The following is a 21,733-nucleotide window of genomic DNA, read 5'->3' on the forward strand; positions in this document are numbered from 1 at the left end:
GGCCACACGCGTGTCTTTGGTGGTCTTGAACTTTTTGTGACTGCAACTTTTTATAATATGTAACGATGTCCAAATATTTGAGCAGCATCACTATTCAACAGGGGCCATAGCCGGTTTCTGACTTTGCTTTGAGTAGGGATCAAGGCACCATTTGCTTCATTTATCCATTGAGAGGGCATTCATCAAGGTTTAATGGTTAATTTGTATGCCATGCTTTTGTCGGTGCAGATTTCGCTAGTGCAGTATGCTTCGGTGATAACCACGGGTTGTACCTCATTATGGCAAACAAAAAATCTCCCTACACATGTATTGTAACCATAAAATATAGCCCGAGATATCGTCTTGGTGGAGCTAATACTAAATCTACACTTATTTTGATGATCTTTCAAGAGTCAGTAACATGTTCAGGACATGAGTAGAGCTGAGACAATTGTGTCATTACTGGAATATTGTGGCCGATGTTGAGGTGCAGGATAATGCATGCTAGTTGGGAGAGAGAAGCCAATATGTTTAAACAGAGACTGCAGCTCAAAGGGGTGTAGGCCAGCAGCTACATCTTTTTCAAGATCCTTGGGGAAAGGAGCCTACACACAGGTGTCTTTCTGGGGTAGTTCTTCAAATTAGACCGCAACTCAAGGCCTCTCAAACCCATGCCGAGAGAGATCCCAGATCCCATGCTCTTGTCATAGAAAAAGTGTTAGAGTCAACACCCTTTCTCGGTGTCTGCGCTGCCGGCGGAGGGTTGGCTTTGTGGTAAACAGTACCCGAGCCTTGGATTCTACACTTTGCGGACTAAGGCACAGAAACCCAGTCTCCTGTAGTAACTGGAGAACTTACCAGTAGGACTGAAAGAGAGAATGACTGAAGTAAAGGATGCGAGGTGGAGGAGAAAAGGATGCTTTCTACTAACAGCTAAAAAAGAGAGAGGAAAGATATTGATTCATCTGAAAAATGCTAAACAAGACTCTGTTGTATATCACAGGAATGGTTCACTGGAGTCCCAAGGAGAAGTAAGTCACTAACGCTTAAACTGATGGTCAAAAATTACATATGGAATAGATCTGTGTAGTACGTCGGACGTGCATGGGATGTTACACACGTTTCACCTGAATAGTGATTTGATTTGGTGTCTGCCCAAACAGAGTATTTGTTTAACTTATACACAGAGATGACGAAAACCTAAGGTATAACCCTGTCCAAATGTGGAGGATGACTTTAAAATGCACAATTAGTCAAGTAGTGAATATGATCAAATCTGTCATAAAATTTCAAGTGTTTTGGGGTTGGAAAAAAACACACGGAATGCTGCACAGCAGTCCCACGTGTGCACAGTATTCATCTCCCGAACTCCCTAGTGTAGATTACAATGGCACTAGAAGTACATTGTTGCTTACCCAACCTGGGGAATGTCAGATGTTTTTACTGATCTCAGTTCAGAAACATCAGGTGGGGCCCCACATTGCAAGAGCATCTGTTTCCACGTTAGAAAAATACTTCCTTTAGGGAAAGAAAACCAGAAGCCGTAGTACCTGGTGCCATCTAGTGGTATGGAGGTGTTAGCTGCCCAAATATTAATAAATAGGCCAGTCTTGCTTCAAAGTCTATAAATACGTGATGCAACGCAAGCGTCGCTGGGCCTAAAAAAGTACAGGCCTGGGAAATAATGCACCTTTCTGATAGCCCTTACTACAGACAGGGTCGTGCAATTGGAGCTCTTTCTTGCCAGCCCCTTAGATTATCAACTTAGAGCAAACATAAAGCCCACCTAACTTATTTAGCAAATTTCTATGTGAGGCAGAGGGTAAAGGTGTTTGCTGGAATTCAAATACACTACATCCATTGTTTTTGCTTGCTCAACACCTCTTTTACACACAAACAAAAATAACTAGATTTGTGTGGCATGAAATCAAACTTATGTCTAACAATGCTGTATTGTATTATCCACACCACATCCTGAGGTGATTCACAAATATTATTTTTAAAATGCATTTGAATAAAATGCCCTGGATAAGGACGTCAGCTGCTCTTCTCCAGTCCTCCAACACACTATTTCCCTTTACGGAGGGACAAGGTTTTAAATAAGGCTTTCAGTCCTAATTTGAGAGATCAGTATCATTACTCTTGGTTGTTGACGTGAGGTGAATGAGCCTGGTCTACCAGAATAATTGAGTCTTTGCACGCAGGAATGTCCTTGGTTTTCAACATTCATGGAATAAGCCCATGAGAAAATATGAGGCAAGGCACTTTCAGAGTGCCAGGAAAGTGTGGTTTGACAGAGGTCTTCTTTGGCCCTCTATCCCTTACAAACCCCACGAGCTGCCTGGTCTAATTCTGTTGGAGTCAAACTCTGATTCATCGGGATAAGTGCAGCTTGCTACAAAGGATTCCAGCAGACATGTTTAAGTGGGCGAGCAGAAGTGCATTTACCAAATTCACGAAACCCCATAAGGAGAACCAGCTCTTTGAATGCATGACGGTGCAGTTCAACTAAATCTCATCTACAGAGTATCTATAAATACTACATAATAAAAGATCTAAACTGATATAAGCAGAAGAGGAATTAAAGGGTTTAAAAAAAATATTAGGGAGGCATCTAGCATCTGAAAACATGTACCTGCAAGGATTTTGGAGTAAAAGATGGTCCTTGATGGAATCCAAAGGAATATGATTGTCTGGCTAAAAAATGGCATGTTCCATAGACCGAGCCCTCAAATCCCATTTTTACAGGCACAGAATTGCCAGCAGAGACGGGCAAGGTGCTCTCGGCAGTTACACTGAGGTGCTTTCTGTGCCCAACTTTTGGTGACAAGGAGGGCAAATCAGGGCAGGTGCATCTCGACTTGCTTCTCTCTTGTGAATGAATTCCAAGTAATTTCCCTTAATTCAACAATATTCAATAGTAGCTATCAATTTTATACAATCTGCACAAATCACAAACTTTCCTGGGAAAATTGCCACATCTCTATTCCACCTTTGCCTTTTCTATGACTAGTGCCAGTATAAAAATGCGTTTTGGATAGATCATTTCGTGATAGAAATAAAAAATCTGACATACTTGGATAAACTGGGTCAGACGAAAAGGTACCAGGGTTGGATCACTGTCCACTCTGCTTGCAAACCATGTTTAAATATATGTTAACATCTACATTTAATAGAACTAAAGGCAATATGAAAGGTGCTATGTTAGATATTTATTTATATGAAGAACGCCATTGCCATGGTCATAGAGAGGGTCATTCAGGACTCAACCTAAAAGTAAACAAGGCTTTGCCCAGAGGTCCCTGTTAAATGTCACTGAAGTATCTTAGGCTTGCCCTTGTTAGGCATGCATGGCGAAAGGTTCTGGAGGGACTTGCCAATAATAGAACACAGGCACTAGGTGGAGGCTATTCCCCAAGCTGATGCCGCAGAGGTTAGTAAGATCAAGTGCTGAAAAATAATGGTGGCACTACACGCAAGGAATCTAGAAAACTATATCTTTGCATTCTAAGCTAGCCAAAATGAAAGAAAATAGGAACAGGGTTGGAAAAAAAAGCTAACTATCTGAAGACAAAGAAGAGGGTTTCCACAAAGGAATCACTTACGTAAGAGAAGTTCTAGCCTACACAGCTCGGAACTAGCCAAGGTGCACGCCTTCGGAGGGAAAACATCTGGGTGCGTGCACCAGATATGTAACACTTATGCAACCAGCTATGAGAAGCAGCTTCTAGTCCTTCCACTTGTGACACAGGTGGTGAAGATGTTATCGAGAACACTCAAGGCACAGACGCAAGAGGGAAAATCCCAAACTAAACTAACAGACACCATCAGACATCAATACAAGTTCCAGGATGCAAAAGGAGTTTCCTTAATGGCCGTTCAGAAAATCTCAAACCCATATACAAGCAAATGGATCCACCAGAAATTATTTGTAACCAATGAAGTGAAAGTTCCATCACAATAGCATATTATTCTCAATAATAACTAGTCCTAGGAGTACATTAAATTACAATTGTGTAATACACACATGAAGTAATACTGATCTGCTTTAACATATTTTCACTACTGTACACTAGATCATTTTGTCAACAGATACATCAACTATATTATGTAATTTTAGATCAATTCAATGCACTTGGTCTGCCTCTTCCACACCATGGTTTACTGTAGCCGGTGCCACTGGAATAATGAGATTCTGCAGCCGTGGTGTTTTCCACATTTGCCACATAATTCGTCTTCAGATTTTAACAAAAAAGTGTTTCTAGCTTGAACGAAAGGTTACTAAAAATGCAGCATATCCTGCTACTGCGTAGAGGAAGGTCATTCACAAAGGTCCACTGACCAACTTTCAGTAGCTTATTGCTGTATTTGGATGTTAAACTGATACTAATGAGGTGAAACAATTGTCCAGGCAGTGTTTACATGCAAAAATTGTAAAATAAATAATACTTCTTGCCACATAATTTAGTAAACCAGCCACATAATATGGTTTTCCCCTGCCGCATAATTCCAGTGCCCCTGTATGTAGATCTATCTTGAGAGGTGCGTTAACATTTAAAAAATTAGATAGTTCTGGGTTTGCAACATGGTATAGAACTGAAAACTCCGATACCGTCCTATGTTAGATCTTGACACATTTTGGAGATCATTTGCAAAACAAATAAAGACATACTTCATGTTCCCTCACGGTAACTGTCGACCTGTACAACTGTCGCTGTACATTTATTTGCCACATTATCAGAAGCACATCTTGTGCAATGCTGCGACACCTGACCTGTCTGCACACTCCAAATACCATCTATAAGTTAAGCGACATTTCACACGACTCCATTTTATACTTTAGGCTGGATTTATAGCTCAATTCCTTAACTAAGAGCTGAAATTACCGGGGCTCGGTCAGTGCCATACAAAATGGCACCATACCTGCCGCGGCCCTTGCCTCTGTTTATTCAACATCCACTCCTGGCTTCTTGTCAAAGGGAATCTTTTCAGTAAAGGTCGCCCTCTGGGTCTCCTGCTCTGCCTCTGGGGCGTGATTGCATGCCCGCCCCAGCCCTGGATCTCATCCACCCACTGCTCTGCCTTCTGACCGCCACAGTTTCAGACACTACACAGCCGGCTCCAGTCACACTGTCCGAGCTATCCAGATGGAGGAAGGCCTAACGGCTTCCAGCTGCAGTGGCTGCCGACCAACCACACCCAGGGCGTGGGCGTGTGTGAACCAGTCTCGGCCTCAAGCTTCGTGAAGGAAAAGAAAAGCCTGTGCTCCTGACTCAAGCAGACCGCCTTGCCGAGTTCCTGGCTGCTTGTTTTTTGCTTGGCTGCCGTCAGTGGCTCTTAATACTTTGCTGCATTTACTGACTAGCACCCGCATTGCACCCCTAAAGTCTTCCTTCTCTCAAAGTGCTGCAGCATCAAACTTAGACTAACATTTTACCCGCCTTGTTGCATGCGTCTGAAACTAGCTTATTTTTCTGGCCGTAGTCGTGTTTCTTAAGGCAGCACACTCGACCCAGCTATGAACTATGCTGTAAATTTTCTGTGGCAGGGCTGTTTCCATCATTTTCCTTCTGTTCTCCTTTGGTCCTTGTTTAATCTGCATTTGCAGCACACCTCTGCCATCGGGCCATGTTCTAATCAGGGCATATTTTTCCCTAGGTGTTTGCCGTGTGGACAGTAGGTAAAATCGTGGTTTCTCGTTCCTGAGCACTGGCTGATAATGATTTGTAGCCGCATAATTTTTTACCTGTTCTACTTTTGCATTTTTCTCTTAAGCAATCTTTTATTCCATGGTTTGTTTCTCTACTGCTGCACTTGAGTTTCTAGCAAAGAATTTCTATTCAAGTCACATTTCCAACCCACTGTCTCGCACTGATTTCGTGGCGTCTTCCAACTGACTGTTGGCCAGGCCCTGCCCCGTTAGTAAAACGCGAATCTTAGAACCTGATTGTTAAAGTAAACCAACTGTGGTTGGGAATTGCCTTTTGTGGTCCTCGGCCATATATCTCCGGCCAAGGGACGCTAGACATGGCAGTTCAATGGGGCATTTACAATACTATAGAGATCCATTATTGTGTTTGTCTCTCTCAATGATTAGGTTGGAGTAGGATAAGTACCGAAGACATGTTTCTGCATGGGTTCTAATGACTGGGCATACTGTTTACAACTGAGTGAGTTAGGAGTCGAAGTAGGATAGGATGTTGAATTTATTTGTTATGTCTAATGTTGCCACTACTAATAATAGGAAGAATGAGATTATAGAGATTGTGGGTTTGGAATTCTTGGCAACATGGAAAGATTATAATGTGGCCTGGGGGTCTAGGTGTTGCCTTTGCGTCAGGTGATTCCTAAAAGTGAATAGTCTGCCAGTCATGGGGTGCAAATCAGATGGTCTGAGACTGGACATACATGCCTTCTTTTAGAGGCTGATTTGATTATGAAAGTTGTCTTTCCCCTTGTTGAGTATCTCTAATTTTGTGAGGCTGGTGACCACTAGTGGAGGAATCATACATCCTGAAAAAGGAGTGTTTGTTTTTTAAATACTTTATATGTTTCCTATGTAAATTATTATTTTATGTACTTTTTGCACAGTGCACCCTTCACAAATTCCCTATCCTCTTGATGCAGTTGGTTCTCCTGATGTGGGAAGTTATTGGCTATTTGTGTGTTTTTCCAACAGACAGCCTTAAAAGGTGATCTGACCCTCCCTTGCAAAAATTAAGGGTGGATGTTGCAGACTATAGGGTGAGCTGTTTCACTTTGGTAGTACTCTAGGTGTGTAAACCTTTTTACCTTCCAACCAACTCGAGTAAACAAAACCTTTATCATGAATTATCTATGTGCGATGATTGGTAGTAGGGTGCTTGGGGTTTGTTGCCCTCGTTCTCTTGTATGGATCTACAGGTTTGGTCAGAGTGGTTTTTTTTTTTGGTCCAAATGGCTCCCTCTAAATGTTTGCTTCCAATAACCACCAAATGTTTCTCTTTCAGAGTCTAGTACGCTACTGAACTTTCTTCCCCACAGCAGAGTCCACTGCATCCAAAGAATTTCCTTCTGAGCCATAGTAGGCATAGGCGTTTTCAGCATCAAGGTAATCTTTTTTCTACACTTATTCAGTGTATGAAGTTATCTGTATGTATATCATCAACATCCGATGCATACTGATCTCTGAGCCCCTTTCATGTCCCGCACTGTCAGCCCCAATTCCTTCTCTGAATTGAGTCATAGCATAGCGTTGACTCATTTGTTTCTCTTTTGTCTTTAGAGTCCTAGCCAGGAAGCCGGCACAGTCTCAACACCCTTCAGACTTATGGTCCTTAGGAAGGCATACATTTCACACCTAATGAGAGCCCTTCCACTTTTAGCAAAATCCAATGCGTGCATTTTTCATCACCTTCGCCCCTGGATGTTAGCAAAGGACCCAGGGATCACAGGTGATTTCAGAAAAATGCACTCTATTCCCCTGTGGTCACAGTACCACAATAAAAACCTGCTTCCCTTGGCTTTTATTTGAGTTATTTGGTAGTATAAACTTCATGTCATCCTTGTGTTCGATGTACAGTCTTTCGAAGGATTCGCTACATCATCATAGATCTTCTGCAACCATGCCTCCACCCCCAAATTTAGCAGTACTGCTTCACTATTTCCTTTTATTCAGACCTCCATACGGATTTTTCAGTGTAATCTTCTGGTTTAAGAATGTTTTTGACATGGGGCTTTTCCTGCTTCTGCACCCAGGGGCAGAAAAATATAACCTGGAGCTAGTGATTTCATACCAGGAAAGTGAGGGCTTACACTTGACATCACAGTGAGTCATCACTGGTCGGACTATGGTGGACAGCCAAAAAAAGGAAAAAAAAAAAATTTTTTTTTAACCCAAATGAGGTTACAGAAGACGTTTCTGGACCCAAACACTTTATTATGCAATAACGCACAGCATGGGAATCAATGGGAGATTCACATTGAAACAAAATGTACATTCAAATTGAGAATATCCATTTTCTACCAAACACATTTTCAGTATCGACTGATATATTTAGAAGAGAACAGCATAAGTAATACATCACCAATTTCCATCTGATTGGACCAATCAAACAACTGTTACAGCTTAATATCTTTTTATAATCGACTTTTTACATAAAGCCTATTATTCCTTACAAATTTAGTTTTAGTTATATGAGGTGGATTGAAGGATGTAAAGAGTTTAATCGGATGTCCTTCCACATATCAATAGACACTGAAACACATAAATCAGACTGCCAAGAAGACTAAGATGACGACTTATGCTTAGGATGATGTGAACATGGAAATTGTTTATATGCTAAAGCATCTTTAGAAAAACATTATCCCCACATGATACTAGCTAGATTACGAGGAACATAATAATTGCATTTATCTGTATTAATAATGTAGTTATTTAAACTAGCATTAGAATATTTTAAAAACAGTTGTAACCGCTGTATGCCATTAAAACAGTGCATTTTGGTGGGCTGGTAGCTGGTTAGTATATTCCTAGTAGATTCAGATCTATTACCTGAGGCGAAGTGCCCGGGTCACCCCTAGATAACACCGCTTGGGTGTCAATTAAAAAACTAGACGTGCAAATAAAAAAATAACCCTTCTGTGTGGAGGGGGCAAGAGACTCTGAAGGAAGTTGTGGGATGAATGAGTGTTAGAGTGGTTAAGACGAGCAGAGGATAGTAACTCTATGGTTAGTTTGCACATAGCACTTAGGGTGGGGTGAAAGGAACATCAGAGGGAGCGTCTCTTACGAAGATGACGACACAGAATGGCACGCAGGTGGTATAGTGAATGGGGTGGGACGTCCAGCATTGGTGCAGAGGAAGAACAGGTGCATGAGGGACAGTTGCCTTTTGGGGATACAGAGGGTCCTGTGGTGTCGTCACCAGTACCGGGGGATACCACTAGATGGTACAGAGAGGGGGGAGAGATATCCACCCCTCTCATGGGAGATTAGATGGACTGGACAGGGACAGAGGAAGGGGAGGTGATGAGGGAGGAGGAAAAAGGGCGGGGGGTCAGATGAAGAGTATACCGGAATAAAGGAGCACGTATAACCCTAAGTTGTGTGTCCTGTGATTAATCAGGCCTGCAGAGACCTGACAACTGGCGACGAGGTGGGCCTACCCTCTTTGGTAGCGCCACCACCCACGACGACAGCCACCCAAAATAGCCCAGCCAGGAACGGAGGAACAGCGGTGCATCCACACGCCCCGCAAGGCCCGTGAACCATCCCTCAGCACCTTGACACCACGTGGTCAGCAGCGACCACATCAGGTACTCACCGGCCTCTCTGTTGACGGGCGCTCGCTCGTCGAGCAACCTCCGCCCGCTGCCGCGCTCAACTGCCACGCTCGGCGAGCACCGCACGACGTGCGCCTGCTCCCGTCTGTTTGCCTCCCTGCTGGAAGGACTCCGTGCCTCTCCGCGCGAGTGCGCCGGGCTCCGCCCGCCTCGCGCCACGCACAGTACCAGCCAGGCCGGGGAGCGCCCCCGGTCCATCAAGGAAATCCGCGCCTCTCCACGCGAGTGCGTCGGGCTCCACCCGCCTCGCGCTACACCCGCGCAGCACCAGCCAGGTCGGGGAGCGCCCCCGGTCCAAAAAAACAAAAAACAAAGAGGAAGACAAATAAAATACAGACATAGCAACGGCTGGCCAGAACAGCTACAGAGCCACGGCCACACAACGGAGGAGGGAGTGCCCCGCCCCACCCTAGCCAACAGGGAGCAAACCGTGAATGCAAAGACACTCTCTACACAGTCCAAAACAAAAACAAAAAAACAAACAAAAAAAACCTCAACAACCAAGAGCGCGCAAACAGGCCTACCCAAGCAGCACTCCCCACCCTTCGTGATACCACCTGAGACAACGCAGACCACGATGGCTGGTGTACCACCAATAGAGCCTTTTACTGTAACCGGTGCGCCACCCACCCAAGCAGCAAAGTGGAAAGTCTGGGTAGAAAGACTAGAAACGTACTTTGAAGCCCTAGACATCAAAGCCGAACGGCGCAGACCCCTTCTCCTCCACATCGGTGGAGCGGACATCCACAGGATCTTCAAATCAGTCACAGAAGTACAACCACGCACATATGAGACACTAAAAAGAGCGATCACAGCCCATTTTGAACCGTATGCCAACGCTGACTACGAGAGGTTCCTACTACGCCAAGCACGCCAAGGCACAGACGAGTCCGTCGACGTGTTCTACAACAGACTAAGAGAGCTGGCCAGCACCTGCACGCTGCCCGACGAGGAAGACGAAATCCGTGCACAGTTTATACAAGGGTGCTCATCATCAAAACTAAGAGAGCGCATTCTCCAACAACCAAACATGCTCATGAAGGACATCCTCACACTAGGCCGCTCACAGGAGTTAGCACGTGCCAGAGCAGCCCACATGGAACAAACGGCTACAACACAGACAAAAACAGAAGTGGCCAACGTAGTAAAGACAACAGCACCACGGCAGAAAAAATAACCATATAAAGGAAGACTATGGGGCAAACCATGCAAGTGGTGCGGCGGCCCAGCTCCACACCCGACCACCTGCCCAGCGTGGGGCAAACTGTGCAGTGCATGTGGGAAGCTAAATCATTTTGCAAAAGTCTGCAAGTCTACTCCTAAGCCAACGAACAACCCCACAAAGAAGTCCGTCAAGATGGTGGAAGTGCCGCTAGATCAAGATTCAGACAGTGACATGGACAACGACCAGCACACAATCCACGTAATCCACGCAGTAGGAAACCGACGCCTACCCACGTGCACAGTCACAATCCAAGGCTCCCCAACACAAGCACTGGTAGACACTGGCGCATCCATCAACCTAATGGCCATGGACGTCTACAACCACCTATCACATCCGCGGCCAGCACTCCGGCCCACAAACATACAAGTGTTTGCATTCGGAAACAACCGACCTTTGAACATCGCAGGGGTGTTTACAACGGATATTACTCACGACGACACAGCGATGCCAACCAAAGTATACGTCTCCAAAGACGGAACAGGCTTCCTACTTGGCTGCCGCACGGCCCAAGACCTCAACTTGGTACATTTCGCTTTCACAATCCATGAGAACACACTGCAAGTACTACTGCGAGAGTTCAAAACTCTGTTTGAAGGCATTGGATGCCTCAAAGGACCGCCACTGCGCCTCCACATTGACAAGTCAGTGGCCCCCACAGCGCTTCGACACCGACGAATAGCATTCCACCTACGCCCCAAGGTGGAACAAGAACTACGACTCCTTGAGCAAGCAGGAGTCATAGAAAGAGTGTCAGGCCCAACACCGTGGGTCTCCCCCATCGTAGTCGCCCGGAAACCCAAGCAACCGGAAGCAGTCCGGATCTGTGTCGATATGCGTGTACCAAACCTAGCAATCAAAAGGGAGCGACACCTAACCCCGACAATAGATGACATCCTCAGCGAGCTATCTGGATCATACTGGTTTTCCAAAATGGACCTTCGGTCTGGATACCATCAGATCATGCTGCACCCGGAATCCCGACCCATCACCACATTCTCCACCCACAATGGCCTCTGGAGGTACAAAAGACTAAACTTCGGCATCTCCAGCGCAGCTGAAGTATTCCAGCATGTCATCAAAGAAGTCCTGCAAGGACTCCCAGGAGTCCTTAACGTAAGTGACGACATTCTGGTCCATGCACCCACCGTAGAGACCCATCTGAAGAGATTGCGAGCAGTGTTTGCCAGACTACAAAGCAGAGGGCTGACTCTGCACAAAGACAAATGCGAGTTCCTACAGCAAGAAATCTGCTTTTTCGGATACCGGTTCTCCAAAAACGGAGTCGGCCCGGACCCCCTAAAAGTCAAAGACATCCAAGAAGCACCAGCTCCCACATCAGTTTCAGGGGTAAGAAGCTTCCTAGGCATGGTCACGTATTGCAGTCGCTTCATGCTGAACCTGGCAGACATCACGGGACCCCTGAGGCAGCTCACGCAAGCAAACCGACAGTGGCAATGGGGCGAAGAACAAGAACAGGCGTTCCAAGCCACGAAGAAAGCGCTATCGGCAGAAACCACACTGGCGTTCTTCGACCCACAACGGCAATCACAACTAGTAGTCGATGCCAGCCCCACCGGGCTAGGAGCGGTGTTGGCACAGAAGCAAGACTGTGGAGAGTGGGCACCCATTGCATTTGCCAGCCGCACACTCACACCGACAGAACAGCGATACTCACAAATCGAACGAGAAGCTATCGCTATCCACTGGGGGTGCCGCCACTACCACCTCTACCTGTATGGCAAGCCATTCTCAATCGTGACAGACCACAAACCTCTACTACCACTATTCAAAGGTTCATCCTCAAAACCACCACCGAGGATAGAAAAATGGATCCTGCAACTCCAGGAATATGAGTTCACACTGGAATATCAACCAGGCACAAAGAACCCAGCAGACTTTCTCTCCCGACACGCTCGCACAGCCACACAACAGGAAGTAGAAGAAACACAAGAGACTGAAGAATACGTCAGAATGGTAATAGAACGCGCAAGGCCCCTACCCATACCACTCAGCGAAGTAATTGGAGCAACTGCCCAAGATGAATGCCTACAGCTCGCCATCACAGCAACCCGAACAGGAAACTGGCGAGCCTTACAACGTCCCGACGCATTCAGAACACAAGAAGCGCAAGCTTGGCTCCACGCACTATTCAATATAAGACAAGAACTCTCCGTGAGCGAAGATGGCTGCCTTTTGAGAGGCCTCCGACTGGTCATCCCTCTGAGTTTGACAACCAGAACGGTTGCCCTAGCACACGGGGCGCACCAAGGAATAGTAAAGTCAAAAGCCCGCATCAGAGACAAGGTGTGGTTTCCCGGCCTAGACAAGCTTGTGGAAGAGACAGTCAAAAAATGCCTGGTGTGCCAGGCCAGCGGCAGCCCAGATCCCCCAACACCAGTCATCACCGAGAAAGGGCCAACAGCACCATGGCAACGAGTAAGTGCAGATTTCGGGAGCCTCCCAGATGGCTCATACATGGTCGTGGTGATTGACGACTACTCGCGATACCCTGAAGTAGAAGTCGTACGCTCCACATCCGCCCATACAGTCATTCCAAAATTCGAGAAAATGATGGCCACCCATGGACTTTTCGGAGAGGTGCGCACCGACAACGGGCCCCCTTTCAATGGCCAGGAATGGGCAGAATTCTTAACGTCTACAAACACCAGACACCGGAAAGTCACACCGAGATGGCCACAAGCAAATGGTGAAGTGGAGAGGTTTGTAAAAACACTCAACAAGGTTATTCGCATAGCAGTAGCGGAAGGGGAAAACCCGGAACGAGCAATATATGCTTTCTTAAGAGAATACAGAGTCACGCCGCATGCCACCACAGGAGTCACCCCCAGCCAGCTCTGTTTTGGGAGAACGGTGTCAGAAGCAATCCCACATCACCCATCGTGGGCTGAGAGGCCAACACCACCGAACAAATCAGAAGAAGGAAGAAACAGCACCAATGCACAAGCATCCAAGAAACGGAGAGCTCGGGAAACGACCATACACATCGGGGACACAGTTTTAGTAAAGGACCGCCACCCAGGAGGGAAGTTCCGCCTCCCTTTCGAAGCACAACCTTGGACAGTAACAGCGAAGAAAGGCACCATGATAACAGCCCGACGAGGACCGGAGACAGTAACACGAAATGCAGCACTGTTCAAACACATACCCCAGGCAACAACTGACGGAAGACCCGGAGATAGCGGCGAAGAGTGGGCGGACCTGAATACAAATACAGACAGGCCAAGGAGCGTAAGCAGTGAAACTAGAGACGGGTCAGAACAAAGTACAACCCATCCAACGACGGAGCAAGGAACAAGCCAACCCACTGGCAGGACAGCGTTCAAAGAGGGACCAGAGCGGAGCCAAAGGTCGGACCGGTCCAGAGCAGGAAGATACATGTTAAGACAGAACCCAGGCCCTTCCCGACGTTATGAGAACTATGCCGGTGATTGAACAAACCCAGAGGGCCCCACCACTAATGCCAGAGATAGCTGTGAGGAAGCCCACGCGGGCAAAGAAAACCGGGTGCCAGATAAGTTAAACGTTTTCTGTTTAGTTTGATCCTCTCCCCCGTTGGGGAGGGATGTGGTGTCGTCACCAGTACCGGGGGATACCACTAGATGGTACAGAGAGGGGGGAGAGATATCCACCCCTCTCATGGGAGATTAGATGGACTGGACAGGGACAGAGGAAGGGGAGGTGATGAGGGAGGAGGAAAAAGGGCGGGGGTCAGATGAAGAGTATACCGGAATAAAGGAGCACGTATAACCCTAAGTTGTGTGTCCTGTGATTAATCAGGCCTGCAGAGACCTGACAGGTCCCAGCACTGATAAATTTAAGATGGCGGCATATGGGGACATCCTGTCATGTGCGGTGGGAGTTGGGTGACCAGCCTACATTAACAGAAATTCTATTGGTGGTAGCCAAGGTGCAATCCTGCTGCTGGGGAACTAAAGAACAATTGGCTTAAACCCTCCTATGAGTGTGGAAATACACACATAATGTTGAAGTCTTAAAGGCATTCAGTTACAAAACTCCCTGACACATTCTCGCCAGCTTCGTTCTGCTCCAGTGGCACGGCAGCCATCTTTCGCACCCGGACAGACCAATTGGAGAGTTTCACTCCTCTAATTTCTTAAGGTTTACAGTCTTTACGCTAGAGAGGACCAGAAGATCCACGGCCGACTAATTTTAGATTAGCTGTGCGGAATTACAGCATTAAAACTTGTTTTGCTCCTTGCGGGACGTACAGCTCTTCCTAGGATACAGAGCCAGTAATATTTGATGTGCTCTGCATCAAGCAGTCCCAGCAGAAGCTTCTCTGCCAGACACAGCAACACTAAGTAGCCTTCTGCCCTGGGCGTTCCTTCACACGGTACATCTGTCCTAACAACTGTGATTTTTTCTCTTTCGAAGCATATCTTGAGTGCATCTGGTAAAGCGCAGCACACACTTTACAGGACTCGACGAAGTGTCAAATGTGGTTGCGGTCTTCGGGCTAGATTGCTCTTCCCTCTAGCACTGCAGAAAATAAGGGATAAAACAGACTGAGCATATGGCTTTCCGTGTACAAAATGGAGTTTTTGTTGCTGGTTAAGCAAAGGGCAGCTGTGAACATTTGCAACGGCTGCTTTTAATGTGCCCGTCATAATTTCATTTAATTTGCCTAAAAGGGTCCACAGACATGAGAGGCGCCCAGATTTGCACAGTCTTGCAATTCAGGTATTACAGAAAATATTTTTAGTTCATCAGCAGCCCTCTCAGACCCTTCACATTGACTAGTTATGAGCTCGATTTTAGATAGTTCCTCAAATCTTTAAAAAATATATTCCTATTTATTACAAGGCCTGCCACTTAAGAAAAACCTTTTTTTGTGTGAGAGGAAAGGCCTGGTCTAGTGAGCGGGAGAAGCCTCACGCCCATTACTGTGTAACCAGTCATGGAGAGTGGGGTAGGAGAAATGGTGTATGGCTTTAAGCTGAGCATCATTTAATAGTCTCTCTCATCCCTCCCTACTAAAAGAAAACAACAACAATCTTCTAGGACTGACTACAATGTCCTGTATATATTGCAAAACCCCCAATGGACATCAGTTATCCAGAGTGTCCTCCCAGGAGCTGGAAATTTAACTCGGATTAGGGTTTCCTGCTCCACGATGATCACCAACTATGTAATATCAGCTCTCCACCGGGAGCCCGTGTGAAGGGAGCCAATATATTGGGACACACAATGGGACTGCAAGAGTTGGCTGGTCTATATTACTGAGGTTCATAAAGTCTAAGAAACGTACCTTTGCTGATGATACCCTGACACTACATCACTATACATGGACGATGCACAGTGATGGTAGCTGCTCAAATAGACATCTCAATGGGCCCCTTCCTTTTGCACACATTTTGCTGCATTGATCTACGTGAGACACGACTTAGCATCTGTTTTTTAGCAGGCCATTTGTTCGCTTCATCAGGTATGAGGTATTTAACAGCAAGTCCTGGTCAAAGCGCCTTTGTGTATTTTCAGGCCCCTGGGGACTCCATTCTGATTTTGATTTTTTTCCCTGCTGCTTAACTATCATATTACAGCTTTTTTGCAGCAGGGCGCATTACTTTGGCCTAATAAATCATTCCTATTGGGCAAGATTACTACCCTTACCATTCTTTTATATTTGAGTGTTTTCCTTTGTGTTTTTTCAGACTTTACACATATGGTCACCTGCCTGGAGTGCTGTGTGCACGATCACTTATCACCAACAATCGTTGCGCACTTTGTGCATGCCGTACCATTTATGAGTATTTTCTCTGCACACTTATTGAGGAAACGTTTACTTTGACATTGTTCTTTTGTTCTATTTATTTATTTAAGTTGGGAGATACTGCAGTGGTGTATTTATTTGTTAGGAACCCATATTTTTCAATTCCATTTAGGTTGGTGGTAGGGATTCTCTTGGTCCTAAAGAAACGCCGCAGATCCGGTGTGAGCTCTAGGAGCGAAATATGTCGACCCTACATTCCACATTGCACAGGGCTATCTAGGCACCTAGTGCCTGTTAGACAGCACTGATTTCTGCTTTTAACCCTATCCAGGGAACCACTGAATTAAAACATATTGGGTATCCCTGAGATAGTTTAAATTTACTTTTCCAGTTTCTCACTTACCCCACCCTACACATTCCACCCCCTCGCACTCATCACTACAGCTAATACCGAAATAAAGCTCAGCAAATGAGCCCCTTAGCAGGGCCCATGGGGCATGCAGCATCAGCCCCACGAGGAGCATGCCCTATGATGATGCATGACACCCATTTGGGTGTATGAGGGCACCTTTCTTTGGTCCTATGGGTCCCCCACCAGTTTTACCCTTCCAACGTGATCTCTTTCCTTCTTATCTATAGAAACAGCATCCTTCTTTTACTTAAAGTACAATTGTGATGGTTATTTGTGTTTCACACAATACAGGGAGATAGAAGAGACAAGTGATGTTTTACTGCAGTCACGGAGAGACTACTAATGCATAACATCTCTTAAAATCGTGGTAGAGTTTGAGGCATGTTAGCAATGACGCAAATTTGTTCTCTCATCTCTAACTCTACGGATACAGCAGCTTTTGAAAACGTGCAATATTTCAGGAATTTGAATTTCACTTACATCATCTTGAAGCCGCTTCAAAGTGTGGCAGGTGTACATAAAATGGAAGGGAGGGAGGAAAAGAAGGCTTATATTTAACATGGCATGTTTGTACAAAATGACATTGCAGCGCTAAGATTATATTTATATCTTTGACACTGTTTTAGTTCGTGATTTCTGTTAGCATCTGTTTCCTGGATTGTTTCAAGGTTCTTCAAGGGGTGCTATAAGAAGTGAAAGCATGCCAAATTCAGCCTGGAGACTTTAATTTGAGATGAGCACCCTCAGTGAGGGAAGCCACACTTCAACAGGACAACAAGCATACATACTCAAACAAGATTGCACAGAAATATCTCCTGTGCTCACTCTGGTCACGTTACTACATCCATTAACTCCCCAAAAACATTATATTTCAGCTGCCTAGAATATACTGTACACATCAGCATTTATTTGAGCTCTAAGAATCAGAAAAGTAAACCAATAAATAGCTCATCTCCAGAAAACACTCACTTAGATTTGCAAAGTGGGATTAAATGCTAGCGCTGCAATGGAACGAACATTTCCACAGATGTAGCATGATGGAAATAAGGCAGAAATCCTAGGAAAACTACTACTTATGGGGACCTTTGTACGTGACCATATACCAAAGAAATCCTCCAGGAGACAAAATTCAATCAAGAAACAGAGTAAAAAGACTTTGGGAAAGCTGCCGACAGATCTCGTCTGCCTAGTGTGAGTGTCAAGCTGCCAGCTTTGCCAATGTTTGTAAAGTACTGTTAAAAAGAAAAAACATTAAAATACTGGAGGAAACACAAACACACATATTATGGTATCTCAGACACAATAAATTCAATGTTTTCAACCTTTATAAATGGCATGGTTTATTTATCAAATACTTATAGCTCAGGAAACCCAGAGTAGAATTTAAAGAAATAAGGTAGTGTCAGAATGTAAAGGGAAATGCTTGCCAATTCCCAAATTACTTCCACAGGATTCAGCCATTTGGTCCTAAATATGAGCAGTAGAAGGATAAAAGGCAGCCAATCGAAAGGACTGATAAGAGTGTATGCTTCATGGTAGTGTCAAACCCCAGAAGATAAAGGCAAGTAAGAATCACTTGCAAATAAGAAGCAAGCAATTGAGATGGACATTAAATACAACCAATGGCAAGCAATGGGTGACCTCTAAACCCACTGTAAGTTCATAATAGATATTTCACAACCAGAAAGCTTACACTGTCTGGTAGGCGAAACGTATAACAGAAACCCAAGCCCTATCTTCACAAATGGAGACATGTGAAAGATATTAAAGGAAGTGGGCTGTTGGTTTTTAGTCATACAAAATTGAGCTGTTTCGAACTATGAATATAATCTAGCCCAGTACATAATAAGGCCAAAGATCCAAATTACCTAAATGACATGGTATGTCAAGAAGGCCACAGGTAGTAGGGTGAGTCTGGATGTTGTTAAATATGAGTGGTCAAATTTTAAAGCAGAAATTCTTATGGGTTCAAACATGTGTATTAGACAGTAAATTAAAGGAATAGGAGAATTATTATTATTTCCTTTTTTTTTTTTTTTTTTTACAGAAGAGTGGTTGCAGAAATGTCAAAGTGAAAAAAGGCTAACATCAGAAGCATTCCAAAAAGCTTTGAATATCACCTATGATAAACCAACAATAGATGTTGAAGCCACCAAGGACCCATTTCACAAATCTCTCAGGGAAATTATACGAATCATGAAATGGCTGTCTCAAACATATAAGGGAAAGCAAAGATGGATACCGAAGCCATAGACAAATGTTCAACAAGTAGCCAAGGGGGTTAAATAGGTTAGGATTTGCAAACCCTAGACTGAAATTAAAACTCTGGAAAATACGACCAATCATTTTCCCCCCAAAAAACAGAGGGCTAGAGGTCTGGGCTATGGACCAGGACGTATATTGAAACGGCAGGTCGGATGTAAAGGGCAAGGCTGTCATGGGCTAATAACAGGACTTGTGCAGGAGACTAAGGAACGAAACACAGGAAAAGATGTCTAGCATCACAAGCGGAAGTCTCTAGGTAAAGGTGCCCATGCTAGTATCAGGAGCTAGCTGCAGATGTACACTGGCATCGGGAGGGTGGGCACTACATAGAAAACTCCCACACAGGCCCAAAGAGAGGATTCTCAAAGACAAAGTGTGATGAAGGGAGAGTGGACATAAAGAGAGATGTATGCAGATTTCTCTGTATAAAGTAAAAAAGCAAACAATCTCTCAATGGCTGCAGCATAAAAAATATTTAGGGCACAGTCACTTTTGCTTCAATGTAATCAGTCAAACTGGTCTTAACCTGTAACATTTGACATAGGGACAGATATACATTTAGAGCGGTGATAGTCCAGATGAGGAAATGAAGAGTAGGCCAAGAAAAACTGCTACTAAATTATTATTTGCACAATGTGTGAACCAAAAAGCAGTGAAAGGACAACCAAAAATCTACTATAAGTAGCTGGGGTTCCAAACAAACCATCTGAAGTGCTCGAATCACACACAGAAAACACTGCAAAGACGAGACACAAAGAACTATCGAAAAATCCCTTATATTTAAATAATATACGGCTTTCGTAAATAGGACCATCTAATACCTGAAGGTATGTATCTGGGGAAAAATGTTAGGCCGATGCACTACTTGCAGTCGACTCAATCTGATATTTGGCACAAATATTGCTTTCACACAACTCTGGATTCACCAAGGGACTCACAATGAACCTATTAGAATCTGACTCTTTGGGGAGAATCTTATCCTTTCAATGAGTGTCCCCCATGTTTTATTTTTCGCCTTCCCTCACTAACTCCACGGACGAAGAAACACTAAAGCAAAGTTGTTTAAGAGGAAATGCAGTGAGTATACATCCCTCATAAACTGTCAAATCCATGAGGCAAAGAGACAATGACGTTTTGAGCAGGTTAATGAAAGCAGAAATGCAGGTCACGACTTTGGAACTGAAATGACAACAAGAACCGTGAAACTTATGTAGAAAGGCAGGACAAATGTATCTGATTGATGCTTAAAAGGCCTGCAGAGGAGCAAGACAGAAGAGTCGACGGTCCATCTACACAGAGTGCTGCATGAGTATCCTAAATGTGATGAGCGGTTAAATCATCCATAGCACTGTGGCTTTGCGAGAGGAAGTGTACTGATGGGTGGTTGTGGAGGTAGTGAACACTGGAGCGCTGCTAGATATGATTATTTGAAATCAATCGGCACCTATCTGGGATTGGAGTGAGGAGATTAAAGTATTAGCAAGTGCACAAGAGTGGTGGTAAATCAATATTTTCCTGCATTAGAGGTCACAACGCTGGTGGAGAGGAGCACACAGGTCTAGTCCAGGACCACTGCTTCTCAGCCCACACATGTGCATCACTGAATAGGAGTGCACCTGGCCCTCCAGCTACTCAGTCGAGGATCCCCCTCCAGTCTGACTCATACCCCCACAGAGGGGGCCTGGTTCTGGGGTTCTGGAGGCAACACCTAAGGACATCTATACCAATGGTATTCCATGGATGCTTTCCAAACCTGTTCAAGGTTTGAGGCAGAGAACTCTTGAATCGAAGGAAAGAGGCGAGGCCCACATATGCATTCTCCATTGACATACACAGTCTAGAAACAAACAGTTCTTTTCCATCTGATGTATAGTCGAAGAAAATGTGGTCCATATGGGAGACTCGAGCAGTTGATGCTTGGGTATGACATGCTTCACAGAAAAGAAAGTACCAAGCTAAAAGCAGGAGCAGTGAAACCCAAAAGAGTAAATTAATTCACAAACGACATAAACAGAATAAGAGTAACATCAGTACAAGAGAGTGGGGGTAATGCTGAACACCATGCAGAGTTTGTGTGTCAAGAGTAGGCAGGATGTGTATATTGGATGGTCCCGATTGCTTCCGCTCTTATGTTAATCCCTACAATTCTGAGTTGCACTTAGCACTTAACATACCTTCCTGTTTCGGTTCCTACTTCTTGTAAGGGGAAAAAGTGATTATTGGAAAAGTGCTTTAGCTTAATTCAAAGTGACAATTGCAAGAACAGAAATTAGATGCTTGTTTCGAGCAATAACTGTCAATGTAAGATTTCTTACAACAATTTTAACTTGTTTTTGTACAGCAGTTACTGCTGAGGTTTCTGCCATTTAAGCATTATAAATAGACCTCCCGAAACAGCCTAGGGTTGACGACTGTGCTTCCTAAACTGAATTATTAGGTGTGTGCTAACCATTCCATGAGAGTAGGCAGTAATGGAGGTAAACATTTTATTTTTTGAAGGGACGACGCACGCAGTTCTTGGAAAAACACGTGTGTTGTTCAGCAACCTCGAGTATTTGATCTGTGTGGTGTGTTCTTATTTGACTTTTGTCTTTATTATAAGTTACAGAGCTAACTAATAGTACAAAAACTCTAGAAAGTGGACTGTACACTACGTACGAAGAAGCTACCTTAAATAACACCAGGTAAATGTTTTTCTCAACGTTCGAGTATACTCAGGCAGAAAGCATGGATCAAACCTGTGCTGTAGGCGGAACTGGATATCTTGATTTGAAAA

General features: G+C 44.7%; 1 protein-coding gene across 4 annotated transcripts in view; it reads right to left on the bottom strand.

Moving 5' to 3' along the window:
- Window positions 1–21,733, bottom strand: part of MID1 (midline 1) — a 513,783-nt gene that overhangs the window by 58,812 nt on the left and 433,238 nt on the right. The window lies entirely within an intron of this gene.

This window comes from Pleurodeles waltl, chromosome 8 (assembly GCF_031143425.1).
Source record: "Pleurodeles waltl isolate 20211129_DDA chromosome 8, aPleWal1.hap1.20221129, whole genome shotgun sequence".
NCBI lineage: Eukaryota > Metazoa > Chordata > Amphibia > Caudata > Salamandridae > Pleurodeles > Pleurodeles waltl.